This window comes from Crocodylus siamensis, chromosome 2 (genome assembly GCF_052110815.1).
Source record: "Crocodylus siamensis isolate JL-2025a chromosome 2, ASM5211081v1, whole genome shotgun sequence".
NCBI lineage: Eukaryota > Metazoa > Chordata > Crocodylia > Crocodylidae > Crocodylus > Crocodylus siamensis.
The window spans coordinates 109,962,662-109,978,484 of record NC_143396.1 but is presented as its reverse complement, the minus strand read 5'-3'; the positions used below and the strand labels follow the sequence as shown (position 1 = coordinate 109,978,484).

The 15,823-nt window shown below is 42.8% G+C and overlaps 1 long non-coding RNA gene across 1 annotated transcript in view; it reads left to right on the top strand.

Moving 5' to 3' along the window:
- The first annotated feature begins 2,446 nt into the window (after window positions 1-2,446).
- Window positions 2,447-15,823, top strand: part of LOC149870617 (uncharacterized) — a 28,801-nt gene continuing 15,424 nt past the window's right edge. The window contains exons 1-2 of the long non-coding RNA XR_016440794.1: window positions 2,447-2,553; window positions 4,572-4,752. This is a non-coding gene — a long non-coding RNA (uncharacterized LOC149870617). The remainder of the gene's footprint in view (window positions 2,554-4,571; window positions 4,753-15,823) is intronic.

Below are 15,823 nucleotides of genomic sequence, written 5' to 3'. Positions count from 1 at the left end.
AACTTAGGGTTTTCTCTTCACATTCTCAGCACTGGGTGGACTACAGTAATTATTTATGCTTTTAAAACACTCTGGGAATGTAAAGCATTGTACAAGTGTTAAGTATGTTTATAGGCTTTGACTTGGCTATTTCCAAGTGAATATTTGTACATGTTAAAATGTCTACAACTAAGGTACTTTAAGAGGCATCATCTGCAATGTCTAGTCCAGTTGCAGAATAGTGTGAGAAATGCTCAGGACTAAGTATGTACTTTGTTTCCAGGTCAGCCATTACTGGCATTACTGTCAGCACACTCTCAGCCTGTTAGAACTGTGTCTTCCAAATAAACCTCTCTAGCTTTCAAGTGGTATGGCATAGACAGGAGGAAGGATGCAGGATGAAGACTGGTTACTGTGACTGACAGTGGTGAGTGGGAGTGACATGGGGCCCTGGTAGGAAAGGAGATAAAAGGAAAAAATTATGGTTCCCTGATGAGTTGTCACTGAAATGGACAAAGTAAACAAAATCAGGAATGGAGAGAAAACATGCAAGGAATTTTGTTTAGTTGTTGTTCCTGCTTCCATTTCAGGAGTGGGGCAAAATTTGTTTCAGTAATTCCAAGTTTAACAGAATTCTCTGCTGAGATATTAAAATAACTTCAATCCTATGCTACTTATAAAATGAGCAGTGTACTTCTAAATTGTGGTCAGTTATACAGAAATCAGCTTGATCCAGAAATAAAATGTTAATAGGTTTCAAAAACCTGTTTCCTGTGCCATCCTCCCCCAAAAGAAGGCAGCAGTAGAAAATCTGCTCCTGGTCCCTAAAATGAAATAAAATCTAATGGAACTCAGAAAGTGCCGGATGGTCTTATGGCTACATTAAATAATTACTTTAAGAGTACAGGATTAGAAACTAGGACACCTGAGTCCTGCATCTAATATTGCCATAGATTTCCCTTTTCTCTATATCCACTTTCATATCTATAAAATGAGGATACCTTTAGAGCCCTAAGAAGAGGTCCAAAATGTTAGTATTTCTTGTTTGCATTTTAAAAGGAGAATCTGGTTGCTGCTTCACTATCAAAGATTCAACAGAGAGACCATGGGTGTCTCACCTTCAGAGTCAGAGGTGATATATGAAGGTCAAGCCACATCTATAAGGCCATGCTGATGCTGCTGTCCATGCTGTATGTAGTGCCTAAAGAAACACAGAATTTTAATGTCTACTGCTGTCAAACTCACAACTCTTTGAAACATAACATTCACTTTTCAAATATTTATCTGTAAAATGAGATTTAAAAGCTTCAAACAGCAGCTGATGGATCAAGAAAACTTGTATCTTTTTGATCTATGACTTTGAAATTCACAGGCTCATGATCTATCTTAGACAACACAGGGCATGTCTACATGAGACATTTTACTGTGAAGTAACATAGTTTATTGTGGAGTAAGCAAGTGTATTATTGCCATAGATTTCCCTTTTCTCTATATCCACTTTCATATCTATAAAATGATAATTTTTAGCCAGTAAACCTGGCTAATAGCAAGTAAATTTGCTTCTTGCAAATACAAGTAGCAAATTTACTCACAAGTAGTTACTGTGCAGTAACACTTATAGAAATGCCTGTCTGGGAGCTAATCTGCTCTCAGTCAGCTGGCCATCAGGGGCAGGAGATTATTCCCTACCACTGGAGCTGCCTGCTGCTGAGGCGGGCTCCACCACTGGACCCTGGGCAGGAATTACGTCCCCCTGCCCTAGCATTAGGAATCTCCAAGCCCCCTGCTCCGAGATCACGATCGGGGAGCAGGAGCTGGGAGATAAGAAACCTTATCTCCCAGCTCCCACTTTGCCATCATGATAAGGGAGTGGGGGACTGGGAGATGCTTACGTTCTAGGGCCAACTCCATGGGATTTTCTCAGCCCCGGCTCTATGGTCACAGTGCCAGCACTGGAAGATCCTTAATGGTTGTGGGGCTGGAGCTGGGAGATCCTAAAGGCACCGGCCTGCAACCATGGAACTCAGGCTGGGAGATAAGGCTCTTCCAGTCCTGGCCCCAGGGTCACAGAGCTGGGGTGAGGAGTGGTGGCAGAAAGCCACCTTGTTTCTCCCCAAAATCTCTGCCCTGTGACACTGTGACTAAAATCTCTGAGCTGCAACCATTTGATTAGGATGGGCCCAGCACACAGGGGACCGCACCCTCGGCCTGTCTATTTAGGTAACCTGAGCTGGCTGCATTCCTGAGGGAGGGGGGAAACCTGCTCCCTCTGCCTAGTGACTTGCATCAATTACCTGGGTGAGGGGCATCTACCTGGGGAGCTGGAATCTGCCTGGTAACAGGTGATGTATTTCAAATTGGTTGGCTGACAGCCAACTGGGGCTGACTTCCACTGGACCAGGTGAATGAGGTCACAGGGGCTATATAGGTTGCGGGGGGAGGAGGCTCGCTCTCTTCGGCCATGATGTGAAGAAGCAGCAAAGCAGGGGAGACAGAGAAGCCTTACTATTGGGACCTAGCTCTCTCTCACCCCAAGACTCCAGAAGGGAAACTGGAGAACTCTGGAAGATGCTGGTGAGTAAGCTGGTCAATCGGATTAGATATCTAGCTGGCAGTAACACAGATGCGTGATCAAAAGGCTACCTCAGCCACACTGTTTGCTCTTTAGGATTTCTAGGATATTGCTCAATCCTGTACCCTAGTTTACCCTACCCCTTGTAATCAATAAAGTTCTCCTTTTTGACTGGTGTGGAGACTTATTGAGGGGTGGGTCTAAATTATGCCTAAGAGACCCCTTAAGTCTGTGGACTAAGGGAGACTTTACTTTTTGCCCCCTTGACTTGGGGAAGTGCCCCAAGTGCCTGTACTGGGTCGAGTACCCGTCGGACTATTAGGCCTGTGTTTCCCTGAGGACACAGGGCCGAGTCAGTCCCTTCTCGGGGTGGTGGCGGCGATGTTACCCCCAGACTAGCGAGTGTGCTCTGGGAGAGGGGTCGGCCAAGCATAAGGTGCCCCTAGGGAGGCATTCGGAGCCTGGAAGGTGGTCGAGCGCAGGGAGGTGGGCGGCTCAACGCAGGAGCGCCCCCTACTGGCCCGCCACAAGGAGCTCCCTGCTGGTAAGGGCTGGGGAGTCTGATCTAATCTAATCTCAGATCAAAAGCATGTGTAGACACACCCACAATGAAAATGGTAGCAAATGCCAGAGATGAGAGAGCAACAGCATTATGGCATTCTCCTCCATACATTCCAGGTACACCAAAACCACTCCTGGCCATAGCGGCCCTGAATCTCTGAAGTAGTTAACAATATCCTGGACTGAAGCTTTTAATAGTCTGGAATGAGTGAAAAATGTAGAGGTGGTTATTTTAATCCAGTGGTTCTCAGCCATTTTTGGACTCAAGGCACCCCTCCATAATTTTTGTGAACTATATGGCACCCAATTTCCAAAACTAATTGAAATATTACAGTGCCTATATCCTTGCAGAAGGTGCCCCTAAGTACTTAATATTACTGTGAATCCAGGCAAGAGTGTAACAGGTTATCCTGTTATTAGAGAAGCTGGAGAAGGAGAGAGATTCAGAGCCAGGAAGGGCAGTAGGGGGTAACAGTCCAGGTGGACTGGGACTGAGACTAATAAGGTCAGGCAGCTAATGAAGCATTTTAGCTGCACTTAGCCACTGGCTGCAGAAGACCAGGTCACATGACCAGAAGAAAATTGGGCTTGGGGGATATAAACCTAGTCTCTGACCATGCAGGGACAGCCCTTGCCTGCAGCAGGGAAAGGAGATCTTGGGAGAGAGGGGCTGCTGGAGATGGACACCCATGGGAGCTGGAGAAGGAGACTCCATGGAAGTAGGACCTGTAGGCAGTATTTATCTTGAGGAAGGATACTATTTTGTTATGAAGCAGCTGGCTTGTGTTTTTGTTTTGTTTGTACCGGAAGACCGAGTTGCAGCTATAGGGGCAGAGGAGACTATGAATAGGGGTCCCTGGGTGGCATTCCCCTGCTCCTTGTACCAGGTGCTAGCTTTGAGCTAAAAGGGGTGGTGGTTGGCATTAAGATTGAAAGCCCAGTAAGGGCTAACACCAAAAGAGAGCCAATACCTGAGGGCTGAGTTTTTAAACAGTAGACCAAGGCTGAGAAAAATGCAGTTAGAGAAAAATGGGGCCATAGCTACAACAGCTGAGGCTCCAACAAGTCCAAAGAAGCTTATAGGAGCACTCACTTAAGGGGAGGACAGGCCCCAGGCAAATCAACCAGCAAACTTAGTCCCAGTCCCAGCAACCCTTCCCTCAACAACAAACAGAATAGCATCAAAGGCATGGCAGATGAAAGACTGGAGGTGAGGTGGGGTCAGGGTTAGGGGAAAGCCTGATATCTGGGTAGCAGCAACCCCCCTCCCCACTGGAAGTCCATCAAAGATGTAGATGAAATGAAATTTTTTGTATGTTTTCCAAAGGCAAGAAAATCCATGGTCCTAAAAGCTATACTTATAACAGTGACTGAACTGGAAGCATCAGGGGGAATAGCTGCATTCTCTTATCTTTGCTACTGCCTCTTTTTGTGTACAGTCTTCTTTTTTTGTTTTCAGAAGAAAAAGAAGGTCACTTCAACAACAAAACAGAAAAGCTACAAGCTAAAATTGAATTACTTTTTTTCCCAACAAGGACATTTGATACCATCTGAGAAGCTGTCAGGAAAAGGTTTTCCTTTTAAGAAACTGTACAGAACCATATATACAGAGAAAGAGAGAGAAATTAGACAAAATCAAGGTATACCTGAATAATGAGTTTTAAATATTTTATTATTTTTTCTCTTTATCCTTAATGAAGGTTGAAAAAAATGTTTGGTAGTCTATAACAAATTAAATCAAGCTTCTAGAAACCAAACTCTGAGCCCTAAAGATTGTTTTATGCTTTAGCTCCTGTTTTCCTTCTGTGTCATTCTTTCTTTTAGTTTTTACTATGACATGAGAGGGCCAATGTATAATTATAAAAGCAGTATGTAATAGATGCAAATGCAATCAGAAATGTTATTTTAGTTTGTCATGTCACAGCCATTTTAAATCATATTAATGCATCCACGTGACACCAAATGTTAGCATATTCCTTCTGTTTTGTAGCTATGAATTGTTTTCTCTTTCAGCACTATGTGTGACATTTATTTCAACACTTCTCATGTGTTCCATTTCAATTTTCTGAGTATTTATATATTTTACAAGCATGAGATCTGTAAGTACCCATTAAAGTGTCTCTACTCGATGACTGCATTTAGAGAGAGAGAGAGAGAGCTCTTCAGATTCAGAACTGTGGAAAAAGCTTTACACAAATTACTTTAGTATTTTTTGTAATTTGTCATGGGGAAAAAAATTATTGAAGGCAAATAGGCTGAAGTGTGTGGTGTCTCCAGCTTTTACCTGTACGACACAAGGTATTGAGAACTACTGTGCTGGGACTCGCTAGACCTGGTTTCTGTTCCCAGTTCTGACCTATGGCATGGCCTTTGGCAAGTTACTTTCTTCTCTCTGTGTTTCAGTTTCCCAGCTTGTAAACTACACTGGCCTCAGTTGTAAAGAACTTTATGATCCATGGCTGGAAACACGTGGGTGTCATTATTATTTTCACTTGTGTTGTACTTATCTAGTGTACTGTAAATCTCAAGAATCTGTTCTGGAAAAATCATTGTGATAAAGAACTAGCTGAATTTCTGGTACTTTGCTGTATTTCCTCCCAATTTTCTTTTACTAACAAGATCACTAACTCAGTTTTCCACTTACCTTTTATGCCTTATGGCAGTGGACAGGGAGAGAGTCCCTTGTTTGTATCGGTACACATCCTCTATTACTGAACTTCTTAACAACATCTACTGGTGACATTTAGTGTACATTCCTATGTACCCTTTAAATCATGGGTGACTAGTGCCTCCTGAGTCTGGGGGGGGGGGGCACCAGCAGCTGATCACCAATTGGGGGGGGGGAGGGGCAGCAGCCAACTGGCGGCAAAACCAGAAGTGCCAGTACAAAGCCAGAAGTGCCGCCAGTGCTTCTGTTGGCGCTAGCCAGGGAGTGGGGATACCAATCTCAGGGGAGGACTGGCCAGCACTTCTGTCAGCACCCCTAATCCCTGGCTGGGGAGGGCCAATCTCAGGGGGGCACATACCCACCCCCATGCCCTCCCTATGCATCGCCCATGCCTTAAATGAAAGTAGTTTCTCTGTTCTATTTCTTGCTTCTAGTTGACTTTTATAATCCCCTTTCAAGTGGATTGTATACCTCCTGGCTAGGGACAGACATTACACATAAACCAGTTTTAAGTGATCAGAAACTGGTTTAAACGTGTAACAGAACCATTGTTCAGTTTGAAAATGGCTGAAACCAGTTTGAGATAAACCTGGTTGAATGTAGTATCAAACTTAACTGATTTGGCTCAAACCAGTTTATGCAATGTCTGTCCCATACCCCTTGCTGGTTTAAGTTAAATCAGAGTCCCCCAGCATCCCAGTATGCTCTCTGGGCTGGGAGGGCTCTGTGCTTTACAGCAGAGCTGGCCCCTCCCCTCTGTTCCCTGGCTGGAGCTTGGCATGGACTTGCAAGCACAGCAGGGTCTCCTGGCTTCCCCATGCCTCCCTCTCTCCCCATATCACCACTTGCTGCTTAAGCAGAGATCCCTTCCTCCACTCTGCCATGGCAGAGTGATGTACTAGCTAATGCCGAGAGGTGTCTGTGTGTCCCTCTCCTATTTCACTGGGATAGGCAGACAGAACAGTGACCGTTTAGGGCTTTTGGAGCTAATCAACAGGTCAGCCAGTAAGCTGTTTAAGAAGTTTGAAGTAATGTGGAGAGATGCTATTGTTTTGCTAATGGGGTGATAAAGACTGTAAGACTCTTATCAGCACCCTCCCCTGCCCCCCTGCTGCGTGGCTTGCTCACCTGTCAGTTTGCTTCAGACAGTATGACAAAGCAAGGAGGGAGATTGAAACGCTCTGTATCATCAACAGATGCATGCACTGCACACTTGCCTTGGAGTGCTAGCCCAAGACTGGGGGCTGGCAACACTCCTGCCCCTTGAGCAGCCAGCGGGGAAAAGCCTGGGACTGTGCAGGCAGACCTCCCTAATGAGAGAGTCCTGCTGAAGTCTGGCCACATCCCCCTCAGCTCAGCTCCCTGCAGAAAGGAAGGGAGGGCTACTCTAGTGCCCCTGGCTTCTAGCCAATTCACAAAAGGTATAAAGGTGTGCCATAAGCCCAGTGAGGGGTGCCTTGAGTCCAAAAAGGTTGAGAACCAATGGCTCAGTGTGAGTAATGTTCCTGGTAATCCAAAGCTTCCCAACTGAGAAAACTGAACCCCAGAAACCAAATGCACATTTCCTGCAAGGATGCTATGTTTTGCAAAAAGCTTCCACCTCTTTATCATTTCCCTTCTATGGCCCTCCTACAAACAATATTTGGAAAACGATGAGTTAAAAACTGAGTGATGTGATACTGCTGCGCCTTGAATGTCTAATGAACAATAGAATAATTAACAATTTTGACATTCAAATTAATACTGGCATTTGAGTTAGCACATAGTGAACTGAATAGGGCAGTTCACACCTCTCAGATTTACTGTTTAAACCTTTCTTCAAATCCAGGGAGTTATCTCTGCATGGTTTTTTTGGTTTTGAAGATTTTCTTGTTTTTTAAAAAAAAATTAATAGAAGCTGAACCTCTGAAGAACAGCTGAGAGGTTTCCCCATGTCCTTCCTCACATAGTCCTTTGTTGCCCACAAGAGTTGTGCTCAACATTTTGGGATCTACTGCACTAAGATAAGTAGTCTAACTGGGGGTTTCCTGTAAAGTTTCCTTAGGGGATTGAAGCTCTCCACATTCAGAGTGTTATTCTAAGGAGAGCCACCACACATTTTAAATTCTGCTTCTGAAACCTCCCAAAGGTTCCAGCAGATCCATGTCTCTTCCAGATGGCTGAGGTGGAGAGGGTGATCTTAGGGTAAAATGATACTGCAATATAATACAACACAGCGTGGGCAACTGGTGCTACCTTAGTCACGGGGCCATGTGTCTCCCTAGTGACCAATCAGTGACTGGGGGGCGGGGAGAGGGAGAGGGGACCCACGGCCAATCTCGCCAACTGGTGGGGGCATCCCCCTGCAGCCACTCCCGCTGACCAGGAAGTGGCTACAGCACTCCCACTCCCCGGCTGGTGGTGGCAGTGGAAGCACCAGCACTCCTGCCTGGCCCCCCTGCCCATTGCCTGAGTGGGGAGCACAGCCTTTCAGGAGGTGCACAGTGCTCTCTGGGGGTGGACATGCACCCCCGTGCACCCCCTCTGTCACCACTGTAACATAGTGTTATGAAAGATAAATCACACTAGAGTAGCCTGATTATCTTTCTTCAGTAAGGTTTTTTTTTTTTTTTTAGACAATGGAAATGCAGATCTAACCTATCTTCAGACAAGTATTTGATTAGGTACCACATGGAAAATTATTATTTACGCTAGAGAAGGTGAAAATTAGAACAACAGCTGTTAGGTGAGTAAGGAATTTGCTAAAAGGGAAATAACAGCAAGTTCTACTGAAAGGAGAAATGTGACTTTAGTGGGAAAAGCATTTGGCAGTATAAATTGGCCTGTGCTGAACCTCAGGTTGCCATGGTCAAATTGCTACCGGTAGCTGAGATATACAAAGTAGCATTAAGTTAACTATTTCAATAATACTCTGCAGTCACTTCTATGACAGAGATAATCTAAAAAAATTTAGCAAAACAAAGGCTGAGAGGGGGCATACTTTCTCTCCCAAAATATATTAGGGAGGTACATAACATGGCAAAAGAAGAACTACTTAAAATAAAGTTAATATAGGCAAAAAATCAGTTAAGTATGAATTGGTCATTAACCTCGAAATCTGAAAAAGTGTCGTAACTAGAGCAGGACAATTCTCTCTCAGAGAATGGCAAATTTACTGGAAAATCTATTTTTGGTCATTCACAAACTGTTTAAAAATGTAGGTTTGGTTGAATTGTTTTGGCTTGAAAAAATTTCAGGAATAATTTATAAAACTGGCAGTGGTAACAGATAGGAAATGATTCTATCTCTTTGATCTCTGTCTATGTGAATATTTAAGTACTTCTATAGGGAGGAACAGCTTTAACAAGAGGACTTGGAAGACCCCTACACTAAAGCGTTCTTTTTGGGACACTCCCCCTGGAAGTAAGGAAGATCCTTCTAATTCCTGCTCTGACTCAGAGACTGGATTTGAATTTGACTGTCTCACTTCTCCAGTAACCATCTTAACCAGCTAAAACTTTAACTGAGACAAAGGAGAATGCCCTTCTGGCCTGGTTGTTGGGACACTTGGGGCTTCTATACATGTGCAGGAAGGCTGCTCCAATGTGCTGCAATTACCGCACTCCAGCAGAATCCAGCTTCATGTTTACCAGTGTCCTTGTGCTGAAAAATGGTGGCTGGGCACTGTGAACTAAAGTTCATTTGTTGAGCTTTAGTTCACAGCACCCCACTGCCATTTTTCAGCTCAGGGACACTAATAAACATGATGCTCTGGCCACGTCTAGCTCGAGGACACTAATAAATGTGATGCTCCATGCAGTAATTAAGGCCCACCTTCCAGAAGCACATCTATAAACACCCTTCGGTTCCAATCTCTGCTCCAGCAAACTTCCAATTACATATGCAAAGTGGAAATGCGCCAACAGGTGGGATTGAGAATGTTCCCCTGCCAGCCCAACTTCTCAGTCTACCCTTTATCCTGCTGGTAAGGATACCTTGAAAAACTGAGATACATAGATTTGAATCCGTTCAGGTCCAGGAGGAAATTGGACTCAGTTCTCTGAATCTTTGGTGAAAACTCTAATTATTAAGCTGTTTGAAAAATATTAATGACTTTTATCCACACAGCCTGAAAAGCAGCCCCATGCTAATGTCGCTATACCACTTCCAATTGTGGAGCTGACATGTACAGAATTAGCTTATGGTACTGCCTTGTGCCATGTAGACTCTGGTACACACATTAGTATGTTCACAGATAGTTTGGGATTTTGGCAAAACACGACCTTGCATTGTACAGACATACTCTTCCAGTCCTGTGTTCTACAGTGTGTAGTGCCCTCAGAAAGATGGAATAGCAGAGTAACAGCTAATCCAGCTGAGATCTTAGCTGTGCATAGAATTCAGCCTTGCTTTTTACCTTTAAGTAGGTTTAAAGAGTTTTTCTCATCTATTAGATTAATGGTGAGGACTGCTATGCATGGGATTGTAATATTATATTTGTTGAAAGATAATAAAAGAGGTGACAGCTGAGATTTCCTTTGACCATTCCTCTCCTTTTATCTGGAAGTATTTCTGATCTCAGAGAGAAACCCAAGCAGTTGTCAGCCAAATAGATCTTAACACCATACTTGCTGTTTACATTTAGAAAAACAGACTATTTATATAATCGTAGACCTCACCAAAACAAGCTAGAATCCTGACTTAGATAAAGTAATTAATCAGCATCATCAGTTCTTTCTAGCATTTAAAACAACAGTATTTTCTCCTATTCAATATCATTAATACATTTGAGTTACACTAAGATTACTTCTAAATTACAGAGTGCATCACAAAAAAATCAAGTTACAAGACCACAAAATTAACATATACAAATTGAGGCCTAGCTGCCCTGTAATTTTAGATACAGGAAGGCTCAGAGGGACATATAAATTTACTTTTAATTTTAATATAGTGTTTGGAAAAATGTCCTCCTTCGAAGTTTTAATAGGAACATGGGATCTGTCATGCTGCATCAAACCAGTGATTCATCAAGTCTTGTATTTTCCCTTCTTCACTGACTAATGCAAGATGCAACACGGGAAGGCAAAAAACCCATCATACACTGAGCTGGTTTGGCAATTTGAATAGTCCATTCTACAAAAACTATCCCATTCCTCATGTCACCCCTCTCTAAATTGGTTATGACTTTTCTGTCACTGGACTTTCTGTTCAGTGACAGGAATGACCCGATACACAAGTTTATACATAGAGTTACATTTATGGTCACTAAAGGGTGACTCTTTAGGCAAGCACTCCCATGTTTTTCTTAATCTCATTGTCTTTAATCTGTAATGTTCTCTGCTATCACTCTCATTACTCCTCTAATATATAGTATATTTCTGCTTAAAAACAAGCTAGTCATCAATATTAAAAAAACAACCATGATTTCTAAATCATTATTAAGGACTGCACCCATCAGCTGGCCACTTGATATGAAAAATAACATACAGTACTCATAGATTTATGTGTGTATTCACCAAAGTTCACCAAATTATATGCTTTTGTTTTATGCCTTGAACCTCTGAATTTCTGAGATGGATACAGATCTGAATACCTTGTGCTTCTGAGCCATTTCCAATAGATACAAATGAATGTTGTCTACAGGTATATGTGGTATTTAAAAAGCATGAAGGGATAAAATATTTTATTGCTTACTTTATTGTGATACTACTTATTTTATATATATAGTATTCTCCTTAGGCATTTTATCAGGGCTTCATTTCCTGTTTTATTTCATAGGTTTCATAGACATTAGGGCTGGAAGGGACCTCGGGAGATCATCGAGTCCAGCCCCCTGCCCAAAGGGCAGGAAGTCAGCTGGGGTCATAGGATCCCAGCAAGATAAGCATCCAATTTGCTCTTGAAGGTGTTCCATGTAGGTGCTTGAACCACCTCCGCTGGCAGACTGTTCCAGACCTTGGGGGCTCGGACAGTAAAGAAATTCTTCCTTATGTCCAGCCTGAAACGGTCTTGCAGGAGTTTGTGACCGTTCGACCTCGTCATCCCTTGGGGCGCTCTGGTGAACAAACGTTCCCCCAGATCCTGGTGGTCACCCCTGATAAACTTATAGGTGGCCATCAGATCACCCCTGAGCCTATGCTTTTCCAGGCTAAAGAGTCCCATGGCTCTCAGCCTGTCATCGTAAGATCTGTTTTACTGACCTCTGATCATGTGCGTGGCTCTCCTCTGGACTCTCTCAAGCTTCTCCACATCCTTTTTGAATTGTGAAGCCCAAAACTGGACGCAGTACTCCAGCTGCGGCCTCACCAAGGCCGAGTACAAGGGGAGAATGACGTCCCGGGATTTGCTCGAGAAGCATCTATGGATGCAAGCCAGCGTTTTGGTCGCTTTACTAGCCGCAGCATCGCATTGCAGGCTCATGTTCATCTTGTGGTCAATGATGACCCCCAAGTCTCTTTCTTCTGTAGTGCTATCCAACGTAGCACTGCCGAGCCTATAAGGATGCTGCAGGTTTTTCCTCCCAAGGTGGAGAACCTTGCATTTTTCCGTGTTAAACACCATGAGGTTCTCGTCTGCCCATTTGCTGAGCTTGTCCAGGTCAGCCTGGATCACCCGCCTATCTTCTGGCGTGGATGCTTTGCCCCAAAGTTTGGTGTCATTGGCGAACTTGGCCAGTCCACTCCTGACTCCAGTGTCCACATCATTAATGAAGATGTTGGACAGTATGTGTCCAAGGACAGAGCCTTGAGGGACCCCACTGGTCACAGGGCACCACAATGAGTGACTGCCATCAATTACAACCCTCTGGGTCCGACCACAAAGCCAATTTCCCAGCCAGCAGATCGTGGTGGAGCCAAGGCCACAACTGGCCAGTTTGGCCAAGAGGTGATCATGGGATACCAGATCAAAAGCTTTTTTGAAGTCAAGATATATGACATCAATCTCTTCTCCCTAATCCAGGCGATAGGTCACCTGGTCATAGAAGGAAATGAGATTGGTCAAACAAGACCTACCCGCAACAAACCCGTGCTGGCTGTCCCTTAGAATGTTAGCCTGGGCCAGTCCCTCAAGGATGGCCTCCTTAATAAACTTTTCTAAGATCTTCCCCAGGATAGAAGTCAGGCTAATGGGCCTGTAGTTAGCCGGATCCACTCTCTTCCCTTTCTTGAAGATCAGCACCACATTGGCCTTCTTCCAGTCTTCGGGCACTACACCAGAGCACCAGGAGTTTTCAAAGATCCGTGCCAGGGGCTGGGCTATGACGCTTGCCAGCTCCTTGAGTACCCTGGGGTGCAGATTGTCAGGGCCGGCTGACTTGAAAGTATCCAGCTTCTCAAGGTGTTCCTTCACGAGGTCAGCATTTATGGAGGGTAGGGGATCCCCATCACCCAGATCTCCCTGTCCCATAGCAGGTATGGGCGTCCCATGGGACTGATGAAAGACTGATGCAAAGTACCTACTTAATAGGTTGGCTTTTTCCTGGGCGTCAGTTGTCAGTTGCCCCATCTGGTTTAGCAGGGGTCCAACATTGTCCTTGCTTTTCCTCCGGCTCCCCACATATCTGAAAAAGGACTTTTTGTTGTCCTTGATGCTTGAAGCTAGTTGGAGTTCAGTTGCAACCTGCTTTTGTTTTTGTCTTCTTTTTGCTTCCTTAATTCAGGTCCATTTGGCTACATTTAAGTTCTTTCTTCCTCTCTGCCACTTTGCATACTGATTATCATTTAAGTATGCAGAGTTTGTCAAACTGCATCAGACTATTGGTCCATCAGGTCCAGTATCCTGCCTTAAGTATGTCTTGTATTTGAGATTTAAAAGTCTAGTAAAGGGAACACAGAAGGTAAGGCTACTAGAGAGGGTGAGACCACAGATGCCATTGCTCTAATTGAATGTACTTATCATCTTATTTATTTATTATCTGTATTGTATTATCTGTGTTATTTACTTATTTATTACCTATATTGTTTATTATCTGCCTGACAGTCCTGTTACGGTATGGGGGTCCTATTATGCAGGCACTGAATATATATTATGAGAAGATACAGACACCTTACAATATAAATATCTAACTAGAGACAACAAGTGGGTACAACAAATATGGAACACACATTTAATTTCTAAGTGATGGTAGGTGAAGGTCAGCTGTTTCAATGACTTTCAAGGTTATGAGAAGACATTGTTGTGGAAGGTGATCCTTCTTTCAGCTCTGTCCTGGATTGACTTAATCAGACTGAATTCAATACTGTGTTAGTTTTGCAACTAATTTCCATGTATTTTCTACATGGAAAATGAATGAGAGTCACCAGACTCGTGCTCCTCCCTGTCATGTTATTCCCCTACCTCTTCTCAGATTGTTCTGGCTCCCTTCTGTTGGACAGGCAGTGGAAGGTAGCCAGTAAAAGCTCCCTTTCTATATGGCCTTCTCAAAATATCCTATATCTGCCCATGTACATCACTGTTTCTGGTACGTTTGATTTATCATTGTTTGACTTCTGGTTGTTTCTAGTCAATTTGACTATTTTAGCATATCATTTTCACCATTCCTTTTTTTTAATGCAAATGTGTGCCATTGTGGGTGCCTTTTATCTCATACAAATATCTTCATTACAAGCTGTCTAGAGGAAGGAATAGGGAAGCTAAGATGAACATTCCTATCACCAAATTTATAACTGAGATAACATTATTATCAGATAAAAGGTACCCATAGTCATATTCGTTTGCAATTAATCCTTTCAGTTTCAAAGTGTCAAACAGACTGGATGATATAGCAACTTTACTCTCCCTAAAAGGCTTGATACAAAATTTATTATATTAAGTATTTACTGGCTGCGTCTATACGAGACACTGACTGCTCAGTCAGTCCTGCATAGTCATTTAGTACTTGTATAAACAAGTACTAAATGACTGTGCAGTAACTGGAGTTCCAGCACAGTCGCAGCAAGCCATAATGACTGCTCAGTAGCATTGTATCACGTTTTCTGCAACATGACACTACTGCGCAGGAGTCACAGGCTACTACACAGTCAAAATCTTGTATAGATGCAGTCCCTATGTCTGAAAAAGGGCTGTATGGAAACCAAACTAATGATTCTATAATGATAAAAAATGAAAGCTTTAGTGATTTACAGTTTTAAAATAATAAGCTTAAATTTGGACATCTTATTAAAATATTGTATTTGATATTAGAGCTTAGTTAGTTAAGAAAAATTTACACATACTTGGATCTCTAAAATTTCGTTTTTCATAATAATAATCTTTTTGGAAAAAAATACGATTATCTTTGAAGACTAAGTTAATGACCAGACATTTTTTTTCAATTTTTTAAAAATCATCATCCTGAAAATATTTGTTTTGATCAGTTTCACACAGATTAATTTTTGTCAGCTTTCTGAATTATTCGTCAGGTTGGGTCTGACTGTCATCTTCATACCAACATCCTTAATGCTCAGAATCTTGATATTACAAAAGATGTGGCCTGTCAGTTTTTCCCCATCTGTTAGGAGTTGTACTTTGACAGGGAATTGTTTTTCCTCAACAATTTATTTTAGGAAGCTAGTGCAACCCATTGCAAGATACCATTCTAATAGATTGTGGAGCCACTTGACCTATATGAACACCACTTTCTGTCAGCATTTTGGCCTTATGTTCAAACTCTCAGCCCAAAGCCTAGTTATAGTGATTTTTCAAACTACATTTAAAATTACTTTTAATAGTATATTGACATAAAAAAATCTGAAAAAATTAAGGATCTGTGGCTGTAGGAGAGCTTAAGGAGAAATTAAATATAGTTTCATAGTTTCATAGTAGCTAGAGTCGGAAGGGACCTAGGTAGATCATCTAGTCCGACCCCCTGCCTTGGCAGGAAAGAGCACCGGGGTCAGATGATCCCGGCAAGGTGCTCATCTAACTTCCTTTTAAAAATCCCTCTTCTATATAGCTATACAAATAATGATATAGTCACTCTTGCATTTTGCTATTATAAAAAATACTGGTAAGTAAGGAAGTCTAATCCTGACTCTCAATGTGAAGGTTTTCAAAGTTAATTATACCTGTGCTTAAGAAGACCT